This window comes from Arvicanthis niloticus, chromosome 1 (assembly GCF_011762505.2).
Source record: "Arvicanthis niloticus isolate mArvNil1 chromosome 1, mArvNil1.pat.X, whole genome shotgun sequence".
Lineage (NCBI taxonomy): Eukaryota > Metazoa > Chordata > Mammalia > Rodentia > Muridae > Arvicanthis > Arvicanthis niloticus.
This window is the reverse complement of record NC_047658.1, coordinates 101810909-101828695: the sequence shown is the minus strand read 5'-3', so window position 1 is coordinate 101828695 and position 17787 is coordinate 101810909. Positions and strand designations below refer to the sequence as shown.

At 41.9% G+C, this 17787-nt stretch overlaps 1 protein-coding gene across 2 annotated transcripts in view; it reads right to left on the bottom strand.

Moving 5' to 3' along the window:
* The window catches only part of Dock1 (dedicator of cytokinesis 1), a 503223-nt gene that overhangs the window by 193929 nt on the left and 291507 nt on the right, over positions 1-17787 (bottom strand). The gene's annotated exons all lie outside the window — the stretch shown is intronic.

Below are 17787 nucleotides of genomic sequence, written 5' to 3'. Positions count from 1 at the left end.
GGTGGGAGGATAGGACTGACTACCACAAGTCATCTTCTGACTCTCTTACACACACACACACACACACACACACACACACACACACACTCTTATAAACAGTATTTCTTTAAAAATGCATGAATCAACAGCTAGGTATGGTTGGTTCAAACCTTTAATCCCAGTGCTTGGAAAGCTGAAGGAGGAAGGACTAGGAGCTCAATACCATCCTGAACTGTAGGTCAGCATGGGGTACTGATCAAAATCAGAAGGAAAAACGAAGGAGTCACGGGGAGTTTCAGAAAGAATGTTCTCGCTGTCACACAGGGACACACTGAGAGAAGTGACAGTAACCAGGCAAGGCAATTCTTTTTAGATAAAAACCAAAGCAGCCCCCACATCCCCCATTTTTTGTTGTTGTTTTTGTTTCGTTTTGGTTTTGTACCATGACCCAAACATGGTTAGTAAGCATACTGGCATGGAAAGTTCACTTAGTTCTTATCTTCACTTGGGTGATAACTCAGGATCAATTAGTGGAAGTTCAACCTCTCAACCGGATGTGACCAGTCAATTCAGTATAAGCGTAAAAGCAATTAAGCAAAAAAGAAAAGGGTCAGCTACTTTGAGTCACCAAGTTCCAAGAATGCAGAGAAGCCTTTTTTATAAGCAACAATTTTTTTACCGGGTGGGAGAGAGAAGACATTTATAAAAGGTTTATAAAAGGTTGGGGAGATCGGTGGGATTGGTTCTTAGCAGTGGGTAGATATTTTGACGTTTGATCTTTTACATAATAGAATGCAGACGTCATAGGGCAATGCTTATGGAATTCTTATTAATACATCATTATGCAGACACAGATGCAAGTGGCTCTATGTGCAAATGTTATGCAGCAGATCAGTCAACAGCTTGTCTGACTGAAGCCATGTAATAATATAGCATATAATACAGACAAAAGGAAACCTCTCAGTATTTATTTTAGAAATCTCCAATGTGGCGGAATTGTGACTGTAGGGAAACAAGACCAATGTGCTTGGGTAGCAAGTATGTAAAAGAGAACATGAAAAGCAGACACACAGTACAGGCTCAGCATTCCCATCCACCACCTCACTCTTTGCTGAACTCAAGCTCTCTGAGATCCTGAGGTCAGGGCTTCGCTGTGTTGCGCAGTGAGCAAAGGGAGGAGGGAAGGCGGCAGGACAAGTTCATGATGGCAAAGCAGACACAAGTGCAGTTCTCAATAGTCACTCAGTTACTGTGCAGTGTAAACAGCACTGAGACCCAGGAGAAGGCCAGCCAAGCAGTACACAGGGCTGCTGCCTAAGACAGAGTCACACACCGAGCCTCGGAGACACTCCAAATGCCTGTCTCCCTATACCTATCCAACTGTGGTACATCTGTATAATGAAACAAAAATCAGCATTAAAAAAAAAGCTAAAGACAAAAAAGCAGATGAAATGTAAACACTACGCTGAGTCACAGGTGGCAGACTTGAAGGGTGACAGGCTGTATGTCTTTCTTCAGAAGGGAAAATAATGAAAAAGGAGGAGACAGAGAAACAGGGTACAAGGAATGTTTAGATGGGACTAGAAATATGGTATATCTTGTATTTAGTTATAGAAGTGTACATATTATTTAAAGTTCAGAACTTACATTGGTAGACTGTATATAACTGGGTTGGGCAGGGGAAGAAGTAGGAGGAGAGATAGATAGATAGATAGATAGATAGATAGATAGATAGATAGATAGGTTGATTCCAATTCCCTGTAAGTTATTTCAATACTGATTCTGTCAGCCTATATCCATACACAAAAACAGACTAGATTTAACTTAATTAATACCGTATATATTAGTGCTCCAGTGGGACTGTTGCTCTCTGTTGCCAATCTTATCTCGAAGCTTGTTTTACATACTTTTCTCCAGTTTCTCTGCTAATTTACATTTTTTTTGTAAAAGAAGAAAAAAAAGGGAAGGGAAGGGAAAGAAAAGGAAGGGAAGGGGAGTTAGTTAGATGGACAGACAGAAAGAGAAGGGAAGGAATGGAAGACAGACAAACAGATGAAAATAAGGAAGAAAAGGGAAATGCCCTTGAGGGACCACAGTGGCATGTCTAACTCCAATAAAAAAATAAAGTATTTTTGCATATACATGTACTTGTTGTGTGTGTGTGCATATATTTGCGTCTCTGTGTGTGTCTATGTGGAGGCTAGAGGTTGACATTTGGTGTCTCACTAGATGTCTATCGATCTATCTATCTATCTAATCTACCTATTTTATATGTATTTATATTGAAGCTAGATGTCTGTTTATCTATCATCTATCTTCTATATATTTATTTACTTATATTGGTGCTGGATCTCTGTCTATCTATATTTATATGTCTGTCTATCTATCATCCATCCATCCATCTATCCATTTTTCTATCTATCTTCTATATATTGATTTACTTATATTGAGGCTGCATCTCTCCTTGCAGCAGAGCTTTCTGGTTCTAATGTAGCTAGCTTGCTATGAGGATCCTGTCTTCACCCTCCTGTGCTGGGATGACGGCCAGGTGCTTACACCCACTAAGCTTCTACTTGGGTCCTGGAGATTTGATCCCACGTCCTCCTGAGTGCATAGCAATCCTATTACCCCCTAAGCCGTCTCTCCAACCACCCCAAGCCAATTTCATCTTGTAAACAAACTCTAGAACCACATACATATTTTAGTTTGAAACAAGTTCCATTTGGATTCAAATTGTACTTCCATCAAACTGTTACATGATTTGAGGAGGCTTACAAAACAGCTCTCCTATTTAAACACACAAACCAAACTGCCCCAGACTATTTCTATACCATTGGAGAGTATTTCATGGATGCTATTGTACAGATCTTTAAAAGATTTTGCTATTTTCATATATAAAGGGTAAAGTAAGTTTTTGCTCTGTTTTGTTTTTCAGTAAGTTTTTATTCTTTCTTTCTATATACTTGGGAAAACTGTTCTATTTGGTGGGTATACTGACATATTTTATGACATAACTCAATGGAATTCACTTGTGACTTTAAAAGTATTTGTTTTGTTTTGTTTTTTTTTTTTTTTTTTTTTTTCTATAGAGCAAGTTTCTAAATAAATCATGTGTTGACTGTAAACACTTTGATGTTGTCTTTCCACCCATTGGTCTGTTTCTAGCCTTGCTCCAGGCCAGCACCTGCCAGGACAACCTCAAGCTCCAGTCATAAGGACAAGGGCTTTGTATTCTCAGTGATTTTAGCTGCTTATAATTTCTAAGATTTATTTTATTTGTGGTTATGTACTAAAGTGTGTCATGTGTGTGTAGGTCTCTGTTAAGGCTAGAGCAGGTGTTGGAGCCTCCTGTGCTAGAGTTACAGGCAGCTCTGAGCCCTTTGATGTCGGTGCTGGGAACTGAACTCAGGTCCTCTGAAAGAGTGCTATGTGCTCTTAATCACAGAGCCATCTTCCCAGCACCTTAGTGATTTTAATGGTTATGCCTTTGGGGCTAATTTTAAACTACTACTCTGAACAGTAGTTTAGGAAAGAACTAATTTATCATGTTACGCAAGTATTTATCAACTGGGGACCAGCCATAATTAAACACCGCAAGCCAAACAAACATGGCCATAGCTATTACTACAAAGTAAGAGTAACTAATTAACAAGAAAAGTGTGCACCAAGACATACAGTTGGCCCAACACAATGGTACACACCTGGATCTCTGGCATTCTAGAAGCTGAGGAAGGAGAATGTCTAGTTCAAGGCCACACCTTGGCTACCCAGCTAGACTATGTCTCAAAAACCAAATGAAACACAGTGTAAAGATGCTCTGAGTTCTCACTAAGAGAGTAAAAATAAAACCAAAAAGGCAGAGTTGTATAAGGTCAAAAACCTAGGAGATGGGAATTCATTTGTTAGCCACACTCTGCCTGCAGTGTCCAGGCCCTGCCTGGAAAACCTCACATTCTTATCCATTGGTTCAGACACATGGGTGGGAGGTGAGGGTGGGAAGCTTATTGTCAGCTGAATCTAAGCATCACTTTAACTTGTCAGGGCTGACATTAATCAGTATCATAAGAGGACCATCTGGTACCTGCACTAAGTGCATACCATGTGCTTGCTGAGTAATGTCTGTAGATGGTTCATGTTATATTTTATGTAGAAAGAAGATCTTTCAGATGTCCAGACATGAAGGAAGATTCTCCAGGGTATATATGTTAGCCAAGGCCTCACCATTTGTATAGTTCCTCCAGTTTGATTAAACAAGAACAATTCTTAAAATGAAAGGAGTTTGATTTCTGTAGCCACTGTGACTTATTTTTCTAGAGTCTTGCCTTCCTCACCCTCATGACTGATTCAGAAACACCCCAGCTGTAAGCACCTACTATGGACTACCCATCAACCACATGGCAAAGAACCTCCTCCACTCCTCTGAAACCTGAAAAACGGGACTCCGACTCTGCTACACAGCCCTAAATTCTCCTCAGAGGATCAGAACCACTGTCTGTCTACAGTACTAATAACTTCTAATAAGTCTCTTTAAAAAGACATATTAGACAGTCATAGTTGTAGTGGTCCATAACCACTATTCATATTTCCAGTTTCCACCTTATTATTTCTTAAAAAACACAAAGAAGATGTTAGAAGACATGGTACTCATCTCTTCAAACTTCATAGCAGTCATGTGACTGTCACATGATCAGGATCGATTATGAGGCTGATCATAATTTTAATTATAAAACAAAAACAATGCTTTATTGAGATTATTCTCCTCGAAAAAAATCCATATATTTTATTTTAAAAATTTAGTTATAAAAAGCCAGACATTTCGACCATTCATCCCACACACAAAACAATGAAGTTATCATACTATCAAGAACAGAAACCATTGATTTCCCCTCACATGAATCCCAAACTTCTATTTCAAGTAACGGGGACAGATGTAAACTAGAAGTCACTTTGGACCAGATGCTTGGTGGAGATTTTTTTACTCCTTATTAATTTTGTTCAGACAAGACCTTAACTGCACGGAGTGGAAGGTAAACCCCAAAGCGGCCCAATAATGACTAATTTTAATTACTTTCCAGAATCTCTACTTGTTTGCAAAACTGACTATGTTTCTCACAAGCTAATTATCTAGCTACATAGTTAAGAGCTTGCAAAATGGAATATTCACCATCTCTGTCTAGAGAGAAGCTGCAGGATAATGGGAAGAAGCCCACTTGCATTGAATTTCAATGGGCTGCTTCAGTGTCCAGAAGAAGCAAAACCCAAACATCTAGGGTGATCATTCAGAGAGAAACACAGTTATTAGGTGGTGGTATTTCTTTAAAGAGATTACATACCCTAAATACTGCCCAGGGAGAATCTCCCTTATTTAGGTAAAACCATTATCATAAGTCAGAAAGAAAAACAGGGCCTAGGAGATGGCTCAGTTTGTAAAGTGCTTGCTGAGGACTCTAGTTCAATTTTTTAAACCCGCCATTAAAAAATGAAACAAAAAACAAAACAAAACAAAAAAAAACCAAAACAAAACAGGGCATGAGGACACATCGATGGGAGGATCTTTGTGTCTTGCAGCCAGACAGAATAGCCAAACTGGTGAATATCAGGGAAAGAGAGAAATGAGAGACCCTGTCTCAAAAATCAGGTGAAAAGTGACTGAAGAAGATACCCAAGGCTAACTAATCTTTATATGCAAACATGAATGCACACATGCACACACCCATACACACACACACACACACACACACACACACACACACACACACACAGAGTTCAGGCTGTGTTAATTTGAACCCATGTATAGACATATGAAGCCCCCCCCCCCAGGCGTTGTTCCAACCCTCTCTGTTGTCTCTACAACTCAACTTCCTTCTAGTCACTATTCCAATGACATTGGCAAATCACATTGTCCTTGTCCTTACCACTGGCACTCTTTAGGATCGAGATATCTGTGTCTCTGTAAGAGGCTGATGCACAAGACACCATCAGGGTGACCTCCTCACTGCCTGCATAACTAGGTACCAAAACCTCCTTTGCAAGAACTTTGCCTATTGCTTCCCACTCAAAGTGGGAGATAAATCTGATCCCAGCAACTTGACCATCTCTCCATCCCTAACCTGATCTCCATGTATGGGTCACTCTCATGAAAACTCCGAAGCTATCTAGCATACCATCTGTTGTTCCTCCTTACAAGGATGCTTACTTTTCCAGGATAGGTACCTTCCTTTTGATTACAGACTGCACTAAGGAGCCCAGAGCACAACCATCGCTGAGGGGACCCTACTAAAAACCTAGGGGATATGCTATGTCCCCACTATTCTCAATGTACCTACAGAAAGGAAGAAGGCCTGGTGTGCATAGCTAGAATGGAATGCTGCTCTCCCCGTCTATGACTCACAGCAAGGACCAAGTCTGTCAATGACTGGAAAGAATATGGCTTCATGTCTAGGCCCTTTAAAGATCTTAAGCCTGTAGCTGAATGGAATGCTCTAAGAGTCCTGTACTGAAAGACTTTTCACTATGAATTTAAGATGCACATTCTCACATGTATATTGAATGTACATTTTCAAAATATCTCTGAAAAGGGGGTATGGGAGGGATGTTTAACTATCAGAAAATCACTTCAAATTTGGCCTACCCCTTCTCTAAAGACACCTCTCTCCTCAGATCATGCTTGATGTAAACTTCCACTTTGCCTTGAGCAACACTGCCTGAAAACTTGGAAACACAACATGTGTGAGTGATTAATCAATAGGAATAATGCAATGCACCAGAGAACAAACTACTAAGCCAGGTAGAGTTCAACAAAGATAAGGTAGATCCAAACACTGAAGTCATAAACACCCCTGGAAGGTATCATATAAGGCACAGTTACAGGAAATGAAACACCATACTTAAAGTCCAGAAGTATTAATCCTATCAAAATGTCCACACAAACCAAAGTGACCTGCAGGCTCAGTGCAAGTCTGTGAAATCTCAAGGGCAGTAGTCACTGAAAAAAAAAAAAAAAACCAAAAAACCCAGCATCAGAAAAAGAAAAACAATGAAAACCAAGCATTTGTATAAAACCACAAAAGGTCTTGAACTATCAATGCAACTGTCAACAAAAAGAGCAATATTAAAGGCAAGATACTACCAGATTTCAAAATATGCAGCAAAGCTACAGTAATCAAAACAGCATGGCAGGGGAACAAAATCTGGGACATCTCCCAAAGAATAGAGTCTGGAAGAGAATTCCGGCGATCATTTCTGTTTTTAAAATTGTCATCTAATTATGTTTTTCTCTTCCCTTTCCTCCCGCTAAACTCTCCCATATATCTCCACACTTTCCTTCAAATGCACAGCATACAATTGTTATTGTATACATATATGTATTTTTATATACATTTATATTCCTAAATGTAACCTAGTGAGTCCATGGTACTTGTACATATGTTGTCAAGGTTGACCAGTTGGCCCTGAACAACTAAATGCTGTGTTCTCCCATACCCAGATTTCTTTAGTTGCTTGTAGTTCCTTATGTAGGGTTGAGGCCTGTGGGCTTTTCCCCACCCACTCTGACAAGTGACTTTTGATCAAGATGGCTAGAAGTCAAAGGTGCTGTGTATTTAACAATGATGTTGAGGGTATAGGAGACTCACAGATAGAGAAATGAAATTAGACCCTTATACCACAGGCAAAAGTCAACTTAAAGTATATTAAAAACCCTGGCTGGCTAGATGGCACATGTGTGTAATCTGATCAAGAGAACTCAGATGAGAAGCAGGAGGATCACTGTAAGTAGTGGGCCACTCCAGGCTACATAGTGATAGAGTCCCTGTCTCAAAAATCCAAAAATTTTGTGCATGTGAATATGTGTGTATATGGTATGACATATGTATTACATATAGTAATTATGAATAATATATACACATAAAATGTGTGCCTATGTGTGTATGTGCACACACGTGTGCATATATACTATACTGAAAGAAAACACAGAATGGCTATGGGCAGTGAATCCAAGCAAAAAACAAACATATAGAATTGCATTAAGCTAACAAGCTGCACAGCAAAATGAACCGTTTCCATAATGAAACTATTTGTTAAATAAGCAAGAGATGTTTGGAGGCATCATTTGAATAAATTTTACTATCCAAAATGTGTAAGAAACTCAACTCAAAACCAAAACAACCAACAAAACAACAACAACAACAACAAAACCTGTACTGATCTGATTATATATTGGTAAAGGGTGTGAGCAGACACTTAAGCAGACATGCAGGGGTATGAGAATATGTTCTGTTCACTAGTGAATGGAGCAATGCAAATCAAGAGCAGAGAAAGACAGGCTAGATTGGTTTGGTTGGCTTATTGGTTCAAGGAGAGAAGGAAGGAATGCAGGCTAAAGGGGGGAGAGAGAACCCTGGCACACCAGTAGAGAGAATACAAATTAGTACAGCCATTACGGAAAAACTGGGTATAGAAGAAGAAAAAAAAGAAGAAGAAGAAGAAGAAGAAGAAGAAGAAGAAGAAGAGGAGGAGGAGGAGGAGGAGGAGGAGGAGGAGGAGGAGGAGGAGGAGGAGGAGGAGGAGGAGGAGGAGGAGGAGGAGGAGGAGGAGGAGGAGGAGGAGGAGGAAGAGGAGGAGGAGGAGGAGGAGGAGGAGGAAGAAGAAGAGGAGGAAGAAGAGGAGGAAGAAGAAGAGGAAGAAGAGGAAGAAGAAGAGAAAGAGGAAGAAGAGGAAGAGGAAGAAGAAGAAGAAGAGGAGGAAGAAGAGGAGGAAGAGGAAGAAGAAGAAAGAGGAGGAGGAAGAGGAGGATGAAGAGGAAGAGGAAGAGGAAGAGGAAGAGGAGGAGGAGGAGGAGGAGGAGGAGGAGGAGGAGGAGGAGGAGGAGGAGGAGGAGGAGGAGGAGGAACAGCAGCAGCAGCAGCAGGAGGAGCCGCCGCCGCAGCCTATGGGACAAAGAGTTCACTATTAGGTACTCACTAAAAGGAAACAAGATTAGGATATGAATGGCTGGCTGACCTGCGAGCTCCCAGAATTCCTGTTGCTGCCTTGAATTTTGTTCTCAAAGTACTAGAATTACCATGCCGCCATGCCTGGCTTATACATGACCAAGAGAACCCTACTCTTTGTTCACTCACCTTGCTCGAACCCTCCACTTTATTTTTTTGAAACAGGGTCTCTCACTGAATTTGGAATCAGCTAACCAGGTTGAAAGGTAAGCTTCAAGGATTCACCTGTTTCTCTAAGCCCCTCCCATTGGCTGCTACAGCCAACTACTATATGGATGCTGGGATACAAAGTCAGGCTCTCAGACTCATGAGGCAGGCACGGTGCTTACTGAGCAATCTCCTCAGCCCTAGCGTTTGCAAGTTTGTATAGCTTTGCACAATGTAAAAATGTCTGGTCAATCTTACTGCAGTGAAGTCTAGTCTACCAGGTTGGAAAGTTCTTCTCCAGCACTCCGGGTGCAGAAATAGTGGGCTATTTTAATATCGACTGTGAGGTGTTTGGACCCGTAACCCCTCTATAGTATGATGGTTCACCCAGTCTGATGCTCAGCAGTACTTAGAACCCCTTTTCATGTCTGAGAGAACTTTGATGAGAAGAGTGTACCCTAAATGTGAGCCTCCACCATCATTGTGTCTCCAGCAAGCTACGCCCTTGCCGTCCTGCCCCTCCCTGGCAGAATGCAGTGTGAGCTGCCATCTCACTCTTCTGACATCTGGTCTTCCTAGCCTCAGTGGACACATAGCCACAGATCAGGAGCAACAACAAACCATCCCCTCCCCGAGTTGCCTTTGTCCAGTATTTTGTTGCTGAAAAGCAATTGGCACATATGGAATTCTCTCAGTTTGACAAGATGATCATGGGACATTGTGAGAGCTGCAGTCTTAGGCAGGAAGACTGGGTAATGGAGACACACCAAGAAGAAAGGGGTTCTTCTTGGTGCTAAAAGGAGGGTGGCAGGCTCTTGGGGGGAAAATGTCAGAGCTTTCAGGTGAGGGGCGGTGCAAATGGCAAAGTCCCTGCCCCTGCTTTTGGAGGGAAGTCCTTGTGGGTACTGTCCTCTGCCAGCAGCCTTGATGGGCAAGTTGGGAAAGCCCAGGATTCTGCTTAACAAACTAAACTGCTCTTTTTCCATCTTTCCTAGCAAAGCGCACAATGAGGAAAAGCTATCAGAACCACAATCTCCTGTTCCTGTTCTCTATCACATGGATAATTTTCTATATATTAGACCTATAGGGATATATAATGCTCTAACCTCTCTAGCTCAGATTTCTAGTATAAAAAAGTGTTAACTGGTAGAAAATGTGATGTTTGGGACATACAAAAACTTTACTAAGAAGTAGACAAAGCAGGGTGTAACCATACCCATGGGAAGCAGAGGCAGGAGAATCAGGATTTAACACCAGCTTTGACTACAAAACAAGTTCAGATCTAGCCTGTGCTATATTAGACCACATATTAAGGACAGCGACAAATAACATACAGAATGTAAGAGTACAGCTGGGATTCCTACCTAATATCCACTTATATTTCTATGGATAAGCATAGCGTCTTTTTCCTTCTCTTCTAAGAACTCAATAAAATATTCCTACTCTCAATTCCTGCTTCACATTACTCCTGGTGTTATGTATATTTAAACACCCTTATTTCTAAACAGCGTTACACTACCTTAAGTGACATGGCTTCAAATCACCTCTGGGTATAATTACAGCAGCATCTTTTTCTTGCTAAGAAATAACTCAGCAGAAAACCCTCTTTATATGCAAACAAAAAATAAATAAAGAGATTTTAAAAGAGCTTTGCCCAGGTTAGCCCCAAACACAGCTACGAATACAAGTCCAAGATACTATGAGTATCTAATTTAAATTGGTAGACTGAATATCAGAAATCAGCCTGCAAGATAACCCTGCAAACAGTGCCATGTCAGTTAGCAGAGAGGCTTTGCATCACCTGCTCATCCTTTGATGGATGACAAGACTCACATTGCCATAGAAGATGGCTTGGGTCACTCCTACAAAACAAGAGAGAGGTGGACTGAAAATTGAGAAGAGAGCAGCCGGTGCCATTCAAAATTCTGGATATTTAAGGACTCGTTTGTTGAAAAGGGTCTCATGTATCCAGGCTGGCCTAGAATTTTTTTATACAGCCAAAGCTGGCTTTGAATGTCTCATCCACCTGCCTCAAACCCTCAAATTTTGGGATTATGGCACTCTAGTGTTTTGTTTTGCTAAAAAGGCACTTTTGAAAGAAGAAGGCAGGTATGAAGGCTCATGCTTACAATAGAAGCACTCAGATGGGTGAGGTAGGAGATTACCACAAGCTCAAGAAATACAGAGTAAGATCCAGGTCAGCTTGGTGATGGAGTGGGGCCTTGTCTCAATAAAGCTAAAAACAAGCAATCAGAAGCCAAGTTCTTTCACAGATAGGCATCACAGTGGAAGCAGACAATGCTCATGGGCTCAGACCCAATGCTACCCTCTTCCTGTTGCCTATCCTTGCCCATGAAGGGTAGGAGCCTTCTACTTGATGAAGGGAGACTGAAAATACATCACCAGAATGGAATTATTAAGCTCAAGAAAAACTCAAGTCAAGCATTACCATATTATTAAGTTAAAAAATAATTTTAATGAAACTAATTGATTTTTAACTTTCTAAACAATAAGCACACACAATTTACCCCTTAATTTGCTTTTGTATACGTTTCTAAACTACTCTCTTTCCAAATATCCTTGAAAGATGCTAATGTGTGTGGCTCGAGATTTTACAGATCATTAAATTATATAATCAAACATTTTCACACACGTGAGGTTCTCTGCAGTGACTTCTAAGCTGTGACCAATGTACCTCAGAATGCCGAAAGGAAGAGAATCAGAGGGAAGGCGCATGGGAACAGGCATCATCATCTTTCCATCCTTTCTATGAGCCTACGTTTTATCATCATTTCTGTTGCTGTGAAAAACACGTTGACAAAAATCAACACAGGGAGGAAAGGGTTTATTTGGCTTACAATCCTGAGTAGTCATCTATCATTTCAGGGAAGATACAGCAGGGTCTCAAGCAACTTATCCCATCACATCTACAACCAAGAGCAGACAGGGAATCAATGTATCTCTAATCATTTGTTTTCTCATAGCCTTCTCATCTTATACTGTTCAGGACCTGCAGCCTAGGGACTGGTGCTGCCAACGATGGGCTGAATCTTCCCACATCAATTAACAGTTAATCAAGATAAACTGTCTTAGTTTGGGGTTTATTGCTGTGAAGATATGTCATGACCAAGGTAAAACTTATAGAAGACATTCCATTGGGGCTGGATTACAGTTTCAGAGTCACTTGATCATTGTGGGAAGCATGGTAGTAGCATCCAGGCAGATGTGGTACTGGGGATGGAGCTCAGAGGTCCACATCTTGATCCAAAGGCAGCAGAGGAGACTGACTGTTCCACACTGGGCAAAGTTTGTGCATGGGAGACCTCAAAGCCTACCCTCACAGTGAGACACTCCCTCTAACAAGGCCTCGCCTGCTCTGATAAGGCCAAACTTTTTAATACTGCTCCTCCTCATGGGCCAAGCATTCAAACACGTAAGACATCCCTATTCAAATCATCACAATAATAGCCCACAGGCATGTCCCCATGTCATCCTGGTATAATCAATTCTTCATTAAGATTCTCTTCCATGTGATTCTAGACAGTCTCAAGTTGAGAGTCAAAACCAACCATCATAGCCTACAAAATTCTTTTGAAAGTAGAAGAATCGTATTACATGTTGTAGTAGAGACTTGTAATCCCAGTACCCCAAAGGAGGAAGCAGGGGACAATGAGTTGGAGGTTAGCCTGGGTTATATAGGAGACTTTGTTTCAAAGACAGGCTGGGGCTTGAGGGAAGATGGAGGCGGGTGAGGAGGAAGACTTAGGAGGAGAGGTAATATTGAAGTAGGGAGCAGACAGTATATATAACAAAACTATAAAACTATAAAACTAACCTCTCAAGGAAATATGTTTATGATGGGAGGTTGACATCATTTGTGGCATCCTCTAAAATCTCAGATACGGTAAAGAAACTGACACTTAAGGAGATGTTTAAATCTCAGAAAGCAAGTAAAGTATGCATCTCTGTAGCTCTTCCAGGCTTGTCATCAGGGATGGTAAATAGTGATGGCCTATGGGGTGGCCTTCAGAGATATGAAAGGACAACAGGAAAAGGGTGATTTAGCGGGTTAATTGTAAAATTTCCTTTTATGCCTGTATTCATGTTGGAGTACACATGTAGGTGTAGTGGTGCGCGTGTGTGCCTAGTTCAAAGGTCAACTTTAGATGTCATTCCTCAGGTATTCTCCAACTTGCTTTGTGAAATGGGGTCTTTTAATGGCATGAAACTTGCCAAGTTAGCTGGCTGGCTGGCCAGGGAGCTTTGAGAAACACCTCAGCTTTACCTCTTCAGTACTGGATTATAGGAGTATACAGGCACACCTGGCTTTAAAAACCCACAAAAACAAAACATAAGGGGGGAGGTTCTGGAGACACAAGTCAGGTTCTCCTGCTTGCAAAGTCCTTTACAGACTGAGCTACCCCCAACCCCTAACTCTGCTTTTCTTTATTAACTGCCGAGTCTCAGGGTCTTCATTATAACAGTAAGATGTGCATGTGGATGGCAGAGACTACAGTTCCTATGTGGAGGTCAAAGGACAGCCTGGTGAAGTCAGTTTTCTCCTGTCACCTTTCCTTGGGTACTGGGGATCAAAAAAGGCTGCAAGGCTGAGTCAATAGGCACTTCACCTACTGAGTCTTACTCTCCCTGTCCCGGCCATTCAAATATTTTAGTAGGATATTCTCTTAATCAATGAAAGCCAGTGTGGCTCATAGTTTTTATAACTCATGAAAATGTTTTCCATGAGGTGATATTTTCTCAAGTCAATGTCACCGGTGTTTAAGGAGACTATTTTTAAGTATGAAATAGACCTTTTGAGCATGCTTAGACCGTCAGCATGTTAACATTTCATGTCTAAAGCATTACTTGGCTTTATTTCCACAGGGTTCTCAGAACAGATAAGCTACTGATGAATGAACTGAAACTTTAATAACCAAGGAGCACTTTAAAGCCATGCCTTTGCTGTCTGAGGTTTTGGAAGGAAGAAGAGGAATATCCAGGCACTCAGAGTTTGGTAGCACATCATAGCACTGTCCCCCATTACCCCCCCCACACACACACACAGTAGGTTTCTTGTCACACTGGTTTCCAGCAGAGCAGTGTATTATCAGTCCCTGAGAATTAGATCCACGCACAGAAGCACTAATGACATAAAGCCCTGTGTGAAACAACTTAAAGCACTTACACTGGACAGTTTCAAAGATGCAATGGGCAGAAAACCAATTAAAAAGCCAGTTTTCATCTGCTAAACAGCCCTTCAAGGATAGCTGGGGAAGAAGATGTTTTTTCATAGGTGGCTCCTTGGCACTGAAGTTGGCTGAACCCGCTGTGATGTCCTGAGATGCCTGACATCTCAGGGGGCATTTGGGATGCCTCCCCGCCCCCCCGTTCTTAACTAGCCACAGCCTCCCCCTCTTCCTCATTTTTGCTGGGATATAGATCCAGTGAAGACAGGAAGCAAGCTGTAGATTATAGCTCACCACCAGCAGTTTGAATATGGGCATATGTAGACAAGTGACTTCTATTGCCATCCTGCACAGCCTACACCTGAGGGGTGGCCGGGGTGTGCATACCTGTCTTCAGAGGAGCACCAATCAAAGCTATGGTCTGACAGATACCTGGATCCAAGTTCTGCTGCTTATGCCAACACTGAGGATGAAAAGTACTGGACACAGCCAGCTACCACCAGCCCACTGGTGACCAGAGCCCCCTTTTAACAAGTAAAGGTATTCCTCCTTGAAAATTCTGCTCATGATGCCTAACTGCAGCCATTTCCAGAAGAGCTCTTTCATCTGACAACTCAAGCCTTCCATGAACACTTCTGCCTGAAGACAGTTAGGAACACAGGGTTCTGAGGCCAGTCCCTTGCAGCAGTAAGAAAGAACATTTAAGAAATTAATGAGCCAGAAGCCATCACCAGTTCAAGCCTTCTTTAACATACAACCCAGTCTGAGTATGCATTTGGAACCTAGACAGAAGGGATGGGACTGTGAAGTGTCACTAGAAGGGAACAGCTTGGCCTCCAGTGGTACCTGCACTCATACTCACAAACCTATTTGCACAAAAACACACTCACAGAGCGCAAGGTCATGGCTGCTTACTAAGACCCCTAATGGCTTCAAGTCAAGTCAACACATTGTTTACAAACAGAACGAATAAAAACACTAGCTATGTCAGTAGGCATTTAAGGTTTTCTTTTTCTTTCTGATTTCTAAATGCCATTTCCTCTTTAGCTTTTAAACTCACAGTGTAAATTTAATTTTTCAGCTTCCCCATCTACTTTCTCAAGCAGACAGACTATAGAGCCACTTTTAAAATGCCTTTGACTCAGCTGCACTGCTAGTGAGAATCAGTCACCCCAGGAAATACACCCAAACAGAGAAATGGGGGGGGGGGCTGAATTCATTCAGTCCTACTGACACCTGGCAGTAAAATGCTGTCTCATAATTATATTTTTGAGGAGTTTAAAAATGAAGAACAAACTTTTAGCTGGTAGACTTTATAATCGAAAAAAGATGCTTGGAAGATAAAATGACAGTATAGGAACATGCTCCTGTCACACATGGGACCTTAGGTATGGGCCTCAGCTGAGAAGCAGAACATCATTCTGCACAGAAAGTCAAGATTTGCTCCCATGAGGAGACAGCTCATAACCACCTGTAACTCCAGATCATGGGATCTGTCGCCCTCTTCTGGCTTCCAGTGGTACCTGCACTCACACTCACAAACTTATTCGGACAGAAACATGTAGACATAATTTAAAACAAAATAAATCTTTAAGTAGGGTGGAGAGGAAAGGTGATAATAGAAGTCAAGGAGATGATGGGATGCCACACAAAGACCATGAGATGCTCCACACCTGTACCCCTAGCACTTGGGGGCAAGTGAAGGCAGAGGATCAGGAGCTACATGGGACGCTTGAAGCTCAGCCTGGGTATGCCATACTCAGTCTCAACACCCACAGCACAGAAAGGGGGTGCGATGAGACCAAGTGTCCAGAGAGACAAAGGGAAGAAAGATTTGGGGTTATAAATAAGGCTTAAAATAAATAAGGGGAAAATGCAAGGGTGTAAGGCATTCTCCTAACCAGGACTTGGGAAGTGCACTGCAGTCTGACACTGACAGGTTAATGCTGGGGTGTCACTCAATCCGAGAATCTGTGTGATTCTCTTTCTTCACAGTTGTTCCTGTTTTAAGTTATTGAAATAGCTCTTGCTGTATAGCCCTGAATAGTTTGATACTTAGTACATAGCCTTGTCAGGCCTTGAACTCACTGCAATCCTCCTGGCTCAGCTTCCCAAGTGCTGAGATTATAAGCTCCATTGTTAGAGGGAACACAGGAGACAGCCAGTCATAGTATCAACCAGGAAACTTTGAGCAGTCTCAAAAAGGAGTAATCAACTCAGTTCGAATGTATTCTAAGTAAACATGGTGGTGGGGTGTGGAATATTTTAAGCCCATCAATAAGAGAGCCTGAAAAAAGTAACTTAGATAAGACCAGGCACAGCAGATCAGGTGTCAGAACACCAAACTCTATGGTCTACACTTCCTTGAAGCAAATGCTTGTGTTTACGGGAGTGTCTCTTGTCAATTTCTCAAAAAATGTTTGCTTCACCTATCTTTTCATTTTGTTGATTTCTTTAAAGCAAGGTGCAAGAAGAAAGAGACCCCAGTGACATCGCCACACTCAATTGAAGGTGATTATTTCTATTCTTTACTAATGATGCCAGTGACAAACATGCTCTTCTGTTTGGCCATCACTGAGAAGGAAGAAGTCCCCCACAAAACATTGGAGTATGAGACCACTGAACACAGCTATATATAGCAGCCCCAGAAGAAGGGGCCCCTGGCGGGGACAAGGAACAGTTAAGGGGAGAATAAAGGTAGAGGAACAGCTGGATAAGAGGAGGCACTAAAGGGAGACTGGGAGGGTACAGGGTTGAGGATGGAGTTAAGCTTAGGCATTGCATTCTAGACTGAAGCAGGTAACACGGAGAAGACAGACAGAGACAGGGATGCAGCAGAGTGTGAGCATAAAAACACATAAGAAGAGAATGCAGCCTAGATCTGGACAGAAGTGGAGGAAGCAACAGAATGTATCTCCACCTCTACTGTACAGATGGCAGAGGGAGCCTCAGAAACAGGTGTCCTCTTGGGGTGTTGAGGAAGGGGGGACAACTGGGAGTGAGTGTATCCCTAAGATCAAATTCCATAGAGGCTCCTGTGCTAAGCATCACTTAGATGGTATTCCATGATGAATAAAAATAGTAGGACAAAACAGAGCCCTGAGTCAGCCTGAAAAATAGGGTCCAGTGCCTGGAGCTTACATGGTGGGAGAAGAGAACTGATTCCTGAGAGTTGTCCTTTGGTGATCAAAAAGTAATAAAGACAAATATAAATATAAGTATAAATTAAATAAAAATAAAATATGACGGCACCACAGTCCTCCTCTAAAAGCATCTGTTCCCTGAAATGCCACCTAAGCAGGCAGAACCACTGTGCAAACTTCTGCACCTCTGGTGCTCTGACCTTTGACTTGCAGCAGGGTGAAGAACCTAGGATTTTGGCCCAGTGATATCAATGTCTGTCAGAGCTGACAGATTCTGCACTGCCCTGGAATACTGTCGCCACCTCAAAAAGAAAGCACAAATAGCTTCCTATACAGACCGCA